Source organism: Phoenix dactylifera, chromosome 5 (genome assembly GCF_051530095.1).
Source record: "Phoenix dactylifera cultivar Ajwa chromosome 5, Ajwa_hap1_PhDact_Kaust_v1.1, whole genome shotgun sequence".
Taxonomy (NCBI): domain Eukaryota; kingdom Viridiplantae; phylum Streptophyta; class Magnoliopsida; order Arecales; family Arecaceae; genus Phoenix; species Phoenix dactylifera.
The window spans coordinates 31309308-31317442 of NC_143194.1; the positions used below are offsets into that span (position 1 = coordinate 31309308).

General features: G+C 35.5%; 1 pseudogene across 1 annotated transcript; it reads left to right on the forward strand.

Moving 5' to 3' along the window:
* Positions 1–87: 87 nt before the first annotated feature.
* LOC103710904 (uncharacterized) lies at positions 88–7905 on the forward strand (annotated as a pseudogene). The gene is made up of 4 exons (XR_015987355.2): positions 88–1263; positions 1366–1480; positions 4087–4197; positions 7245–7905. The product of XR_015987355.2 is annotated as an uncharacterized LOC103710904 (transcript).
* The last annotated feature ends 230 nt before the right edge of the window (positions 7906–8135 follow it).

The following is an 8135-nucleotide window of genomic DNA, read 5'->3' on the forward strand; positions in this document are numbered from 1 at the left end:
CTGAGATAGGTCTTAATGTTGAATTGTAGATGATTCAGCAAACTGATGCATTGTAGGTCTTAGGTCTATTGCTAGTTTTTAAAAAGTGCAGGGCACTCAACAACTCTTCTTGCAAAGCTTCCCTGCAGGCCATATGAGTTATAGACAGAAGAAAGAAGAGAGGCCCACTGTAAATAAAATCTAGACAATGAACATTTCAAATTTCCTAATTTAAAGGACCAGGATTATGGATTCTTCAGAAGAGCTAATACCTCTTTCAATTCAAACATTTCTATAGTGAGATGCAGCTAATATATCAGCATAGCCTCCTATAGGCATTTGGAACTAGAAACATTTTATTCATTTAGTTTATTTGAAACCAGATCCATCTATTGTAGTTGACTTTCTATCACTTTTAATTATCAAGCTTCAATGATATATGGCAACTGCAAACCACAGAGGAACATTGGATTGGTGTCGCAATTATTCCTTAACTCTTTTTTCTTTTCTTTTTTTTTTTGGTGGACGGAGCAATAACTAAAGAAATTCATTAATTAAAACTCATAAAAATAACTGACCTAGCATGTTTTTCCTCCAAATCAATTAACCTCTATTTTTATAAGTTTTTTTTTCGGATCCGACTAAACTAATATTCAAGGATAATTCATATTTCAAAGACTTAACTGAAGTCATCAAGTATAGAACTCCGGAAAGTCAAAGACCGAGATGAATGGGGATGATCTTGTATAGTTTTTCCAATATCTTAAAAAAATATAAGCTAGGATATTTAATTTTCAACTGATATAATAGATTCAGAATTAAAAATTATTTTAGATATTAATTTAAAAATTTATTAATTATAAATTTTCTTTAAGGAAGTCGATAGACGATTGAAAAGTATCAATTTATGTTTGTTTGTATATCAGTTGTTTATATCAGGCGAGATACTAGGGCCACGATTTATATTTATACCAGGAGGTGCCCGATACCGATACAAATCGATGTCGCAGACCAGACGAAAACCTTCCGGCGCAGACCCGTTTACGGCAGGCCGCGGAACCGCACGGACCAGCGATGCAATTTTTCGGCGGGTTGTCGACGGCGGAGATCGGCCCATCGTCGGCGCCACCGCCGGGGACGGCGATGGGCCTGTCCGGGAACAACTCGAACATGCTGTACATGTTCAACAGGAGCGGGTGTCTGGTCGCCCAGCGGGACACGAAGCTCATGTTCGGTCTCCCCTTCTCCCTCCGCTCCTTCACCGCTAAGATGGGATCCCACCAGGTTCCGATTCCCTTATTCCCCCCGATCCCCGATCCCCTCTTTACTCTTTCTCTTTTGATCGAAGCCCTAATAAACCATCTCTTTTCCTTTCTTTTGGAGCAGCGTCGATAAAGGAAATCTTGGGGTGCCTCTGCTCCTGGGACAAGGTTGCTCCTTCCACAGCTTCCGCACCAACACCTATAAGCTAAGCTTCATGGAGTGCCCCTCCGGGATTAAGGTCAGTTGTCCTGTAACCTCCTTTTATGTTTAATCTGATCGAAATTATTCAATTAGATTGGACAATTTCTGTTTAGTCTGTTACAAAGTGTCGGCATTTGAGGAATATGCATATGGTTTTAGTTGCCACTTTCAGGAACTACTGGAATTGATAATACTTTAATGATTAATCTTTATGCATTATTGACCTTTTAATCAGGCAGCATTGGCTATAAATATACAAGGTGTTCTACAGACAATAACTGCAAATACACTAGAATGCATGACTTGTTCCGTGTTAAGCAAGATGAAAAGGCCACATTATGGTGTTGATGATGGGGGAATAGTTTTGCATAACAAAGCATTTTTACTTGGTGATTAAAACAGAAAATTTTAAGAAAGTAAATTCTGCAGTTGTGTTAAATGGGCTACAGAGTTGCCGGCAGCTCTTCCCAAATAGTGCTAACCCCACAAATCCTAGTGAAGGCGGGGGTAGAACCCAGTTCACTTGACAGAACACCAAAGGCTTTACCTGCTTGGTCAGCTGGAACCTCTGTTCTATCTAACTCATCTGTGAATAAAACACCTCTATTTTACCTTCACAAATCCCTATCATCTCTGTGTTTGTTGGATAGAGAAGTTCGTTTTACTGTGGAACAATGGTGGTAATTAAATTAACTTTTTAAGGATGATATTTGAGTTTTGACTGAATTCTACCTCATTAGTTGAGACCAAGTTTGAAAAAAACAAAGTGGGGAATGAGGATTGTTAACTTTCCCAATGTACGAATATGGTCACTTGTGATAAATAGCCATGAACTAATAATTGTTTCTTGAGCTTTGAGATTGGATAACAGAAAGTCACTGTGTAAGGAGTAGAGAAATGCTTGGATAATCTAGATCTTTTAATTTCTTATAGTCTTTTAGAATGAAAACAGCAATGTAAAAAGTCGTTAGCCATTTAGTGGAATTGAATTTGAAATCGGGTGATGTCATGGATATATAGGCAGTGCAGAGGAATAAAGCTTGGTACTCCTTTCTTAAGCCTGGTAAGGTTTGTATCCTATATCACTGCCATGGTTGAGTTGTCTATGGACAACGATTGCATGAATTTATTTTATCAGAATAACCTAGGTGCAACCATTTGCCAATATTAGATCTGTTTAGTTTTGAACTTTAAACTTTAAACTTGAATGATTATATTATGTGTTGTTGTATACGAAATAATTTGGGCCTTCATAATATATCCTATTTATTTAAAAATATCCTGAAGGGGCCCATGTTCATGCCAAAATCTTAAGTAGTCATGCTGCCTCATATCCAAGCCTCATCCTCGATCATTTCAATAATAAGCATTCCTGGACAATGTAGATTCAAGCAAACTGCTTGTAATATAGCTTCAAGATTTTTGTTGTTACTGCAATCACCTCTACACGTCTTCCTTGTACACCAGCCAATTTTGTATCTTAGTGATTCACTAGGGGGCATTTGGTATTAGGGTGATCATCCATGTTTGGTTGCACTATGGTGATCCTACATAGCAGTGATCCCAAATCATCCTCATTCCTTAAATCATTGTCCAACCTAGTGATGGGCTACCCGTCCTTGAGGTCGGGTATCCAAAATTACCCCATGGGCTAAAATTTGAGGATAAAAATGCCCTTCAATCCAGTAGAATAGATTTGTATATCAATATACCATTAATATATTATATTATATTATATATTTATGATATATTTTATATTATAATATATTATTAATCATATTATTGTCATATTATTCAATGATAATTTTAAATTATAGTTGAAATATTTAATTGTACTTTATATTTATATAATGCAATTATTTAATATATTACTTATATTTGTCTTATTTTTTAATCAAAATAAATATTAGCATTAAAAATATATTTAAGTATAAATAAATTATTAATTCTATAATAATAATTAATATATCCTTATAGGATTAATATTTATAGGACTAATAAATATATTTTATGGAATATATTAATAATTAAAATATTAATAAATATATTGATATTTTATTAATATATTCTATATGATTAATAAATATATTTTTATGGAATATATTAGAGGCAGTTTTGGTATTAGATGTTAAGTGATCTTGGATTTCCATAGAATACCAAACAGGCTACTCACGGATATTCGAAAATATTAATTACTAGAACATAGCATACCAAACACCATGATCTTAGATCATGGGGGATCAGATTATTTTGGAATAAGGATCACTAGCGATCTAAGATCATCTTGGTGATTCCATTTGGGTCACCAAATGCCATCTAGATGGTATCTGATTGTACTACCCAGTAGATTTGATAATGAACTGATTATTGGTTGCAGCACTAGTGAAACACTTTCCGGTCATTTCCTCAAGTTATGAATCTATTAATTAGAGTTGATTTAGTTACGAAATTAGATTCATTATGTTCTTTGTAAATTGTTGCTTTTGATGCTAGATATTTGTAAGCATTTTTGCTCCATCTGAGTATTTGCTTCTTCTGTAGCAAGGTAATGAATGTGTATTTTCCTCTTTTTAATGGTAGGCTTTGCTGGTTATAACTTCATAGCGTGCATCGCAGCTGGCACTTACCTGCTTGCTGATGCAGATTATTTTAACAACTCATGTGAATACTGGTGATCTTCAGGAATCGCTAAGGCATATATACAACATTTATGTGGATAGAGAATCCCCTTTATGGTCCTAGAACTTCTGTCAAGTATGGTTCCTGTCACTCATTAGATTGGATCTGCTATCAGTTTTAATAAACCAACGCTTTTTTATTGAATTCACTTGCTTCGCAACTTTGTAGCTGGATGTACATCTTCATGAGGCTTATGGCTTAAGCATAGGCATTACTATCACATCAACCAATCTACAAGGCTCCATTTAGTACAGATCGCGCGCCGCACAAGATTTGTTGTAACTGCTGAAATAGATGCTCATAGGCATTTAGGCCTTCTGTTTTTGAAGAAGACCTATTGGACCGATAAAGTTCAAATCTTGCAGATTCGCGTATTCCAAAATTTACAATTAGTTCTAGACATTGCCAAACAGCAGTTTATAAGCCATATGCCAATGTTGGATTCACATGGTGGATTTCTCCAACATAATTTGTATTAATGAATAGTTGATGTTGAAATTGCTAATGAAGGATTTTTTTTTTTGCTTTCTCCCAGTATAGATTCTTAAATCCACTTATTGCAAAGATGTTATGCTGCTTGGAAGATGCCATACTGTGAAAGACAAATTGATGAGAGACTCTCAAAATTTGATATCTCAGATGAATATTCTATATCCATGGCAGCTGCATGGTTCAGATTTTCAAGGAGGCTGTCTGGTAACATTGAGCTAGTGTTCCTGAATGTTGAACTTTGCAAGAGATGTTGTACCAGAAAATTAGATATGAATCTACTATGATGATGGCATGGGATACAGTGAATGTCAATTTTTGATATTTTTTCCAAATTTTTAGATCATAATAAACTCTTTTTTGATTTTTAAATGTTATAATGTGAATTCAACTGTCTTTTGAACAAAGAAGGATAATGAATACTGACATTAATACACTTTGTAGTTTGCAGACCTTAGAGGTTGATGTGGTAGTTGTGATGGATAATTTGAGACAAGTATATATATTAACTTTATGTGTTGTGATTGTTGAAGAAAGGGGTGGACAATCGAGTCACCAATTAAGATTGAATTACCTTGTTTAACAAGGTTCATTAGGAGATCAACTTAGTCAAAAAGGTGATGGAAAAGGAAAGGGGGGGCTAGAATATCTGAACTGAAATGTGAAAATGGGTTATCAAAATGCTTGCTCTGATAGGGACATAGTATCGACTTGCATCTGCATGTAAAATGCCATCTGCATTTTACAAATTTGTTTTACTGAATATATTGGCTTCATGCAACAAGTGTTGGAACATGTGGTGGTGGAATGAGCATTCCACATAGCCATTCTATTAAAGGAATTAGGAAAGTTTCAATGCTACTTATATTGCAAACCTCATTCTGTTTTTTCTACCCATTGTTCTTCTTGTGATCCTGCTATTGGAAGAAGCATTGGCTTGTCGGGTATCACTTTCTTCTTTTAAATGCTATTTTTTAGTTCTCTGCTAACTAGTATGTACTGTATAGCGTGTATAATGCTTGTCTAGTCTGCTAAACAAATGCACCATGAACATGTGAGTGAATTTTACTGTAATGAACTATAATTCCTTTTCAAACCACTCTACAGTAATATAACTTCATGATTATTCCTTGCATATTTTTCTCATGGCAATTGGCTCATTTGGTTTCATGAAAAGCAAAAGATGCATTTCTTTTTTGTAATTTTATACAACATATGCGCACTGCCAGGCATCGTGCATATATGTCTTGTATGCAAACATTGAAACATGAAATTGCCCCAAGTACAATTTATGCCTGCCTGATGTACAGAGAGTAGCATGTATCGTGGCATAAAAATGCATGCTTTCTGCATCTATTGTATTTACATGTATTAGTACAAAATGTTGGACTGCAATCTCTTTACTATTTTCTTTTATTTGCTATTATCTTTTTTTTGGTTCTAAATTTTTAATGCTCTTTTTTGGTTAGGATCACTATAGGAGTGTTATGGTGCTGTCATGACTGGCTACATCACTTTGCATTCCCATGTTCTGTTACTATTTTCAGTATACCGATTTAGAGAGAGAGAAAGAGTTGTTGGGTTTCTACCCATTTCTGCCTGTTGGGATCTTTTTAACACGGCTACACAGGAGGAGTGTTATCGCACATGGCTATCAGGTGTCTGGGCATCTGTGTTAGGAATCCAAATCGAGAGATCTGATTATCAGAAAAGTCACCGATTTTCCAACGTACATTTTTTCTATGAGAGAAACTGCTTGGCAACTCACTTTTTTTTCTTTTATTCATTTTTCCTGACCATCAGAATTCAGATCAGGCATGCTCCTATTTCCAATATTGTTACTTATTGGAACCAGATAACAGCTATGCAAGGGTAGAAATTATTCTTAGGGCATAGAAAATTGCATGCATGTCCCACAAGCTTGCATTCGTCATTTATGCATATATAGACACATAAATGCATCAATAGATATGCTTGCTTTTGTGAATATGCAGTTATTTATCTGTATGCAAATATCCACAAATTTTCATATTCTTTTTATAACTTGCCTAATTAGGAGTCGGCTTTGGTTTCGGTAAAATCACAGATACCTCATTTGGATTAGATTTTCATTCCTTTATACCATTTGCAGTTCCAATCTGTTTTGATAGATATTGCTTTTTTATGGCAGTCCAAGCATATGAATCTGCCATTTATTTTCTGAAGCATTGTTCAAAAATAATGTGCATTTCTGATACACTACGAACATATTGTTCCATTTCCTACTACGAGGTAGTGAGTTTTAATGTAATGCATGCATAAATTGGGTAGTCATAACCATAGTTCATCAATGCCAACTGGTAACCAATATAGGAAGTCAAAATTATGCTAGTCTCTATCATGTAACTTTCTAATGCTATAATTTAATTATGACACTACTTCATTTTGAATCACTTTTTGACTTCTTGTAACCAATATAAGAAGTCAAAATTGTGGCTAATCTCTAGCATGTAACTTTCTAATGCCATAACGTAATTATTGCACTACTTCATGCACAATCACTTTTCTACTTCTCAACACTCGACATGCTCTCGTTTGATGATATAGTTCCCTTTTATTTCTAACTGGATTTTAATCCGTTTTTCTTTTGGTAGGTGTGAGCTCTTCCATACAAGGCTTGACTGGTATGTGTAGACTTTGATATAGCTTGCTGAGGTAATTTCAATCATATTACCATGTCTGTGAATCTAGTTACCACGTTGGAGTTGACGTGTTTGTTTTGCTACTTGACCAATGATGGTACAACTAGTTTCCTTAAGAGTGTGTGTGTTTATGAAGAGTTATGCATCAGATGATTTCGAAATTAGCACTGATGACACCCTTGTGGGAACAAGAAGTTAGAGAAATATTCTGTGATGGCCATGGCACTCAATAGTTAAACAGAATCTAGTGCCTACCAACTTGCAATGATTCATCAAGAGATATCCAGAATGTGCCTCATTCTTGTGAGAAATTTTTTCTCGTTGCTTTAGCATGTGGATGCTACCTTCAAGAGTTTCAGTGCACAATGTAACCTGATGTTGTAGAGTATACCCTGCCTGGATAAAGTAAAAGCCACTGGCTTGTTCCAGATGGAAGAATTCAATTGGATGACTTGCCCGAGGGCTTTTTCTTATTGCTGTAGAAAATACCAGAGAATCACTTCCTAAGGAAGTTCTACTTTTTGTTTGGATTCAAAACAACAACCGTAGAAATTCATGAGGTGGTTTGTAGCTTGTGAATTGATTGATCATTTTTGCTGCTGTGTTTCCTCGAGACCCACTGTTCTTCTGAGATCTGCAAGCAACTTCTCTATGGTGAAAGGAAGTGGTCTCCTCAGGTTCATTTTCTTTTATATGTTGGTTCGGCAACTAGTTTCTGAATCCACCAGCCACGGCAGTTAGCCGCGACTGATCAGGGAATTTTTTTTCTTTTTTTCTTTACTTCCATCCGCACGAAGGCTGAGAAGGCGGCTCCCGATGCGAAAGGAAAAGATGGCATACGTT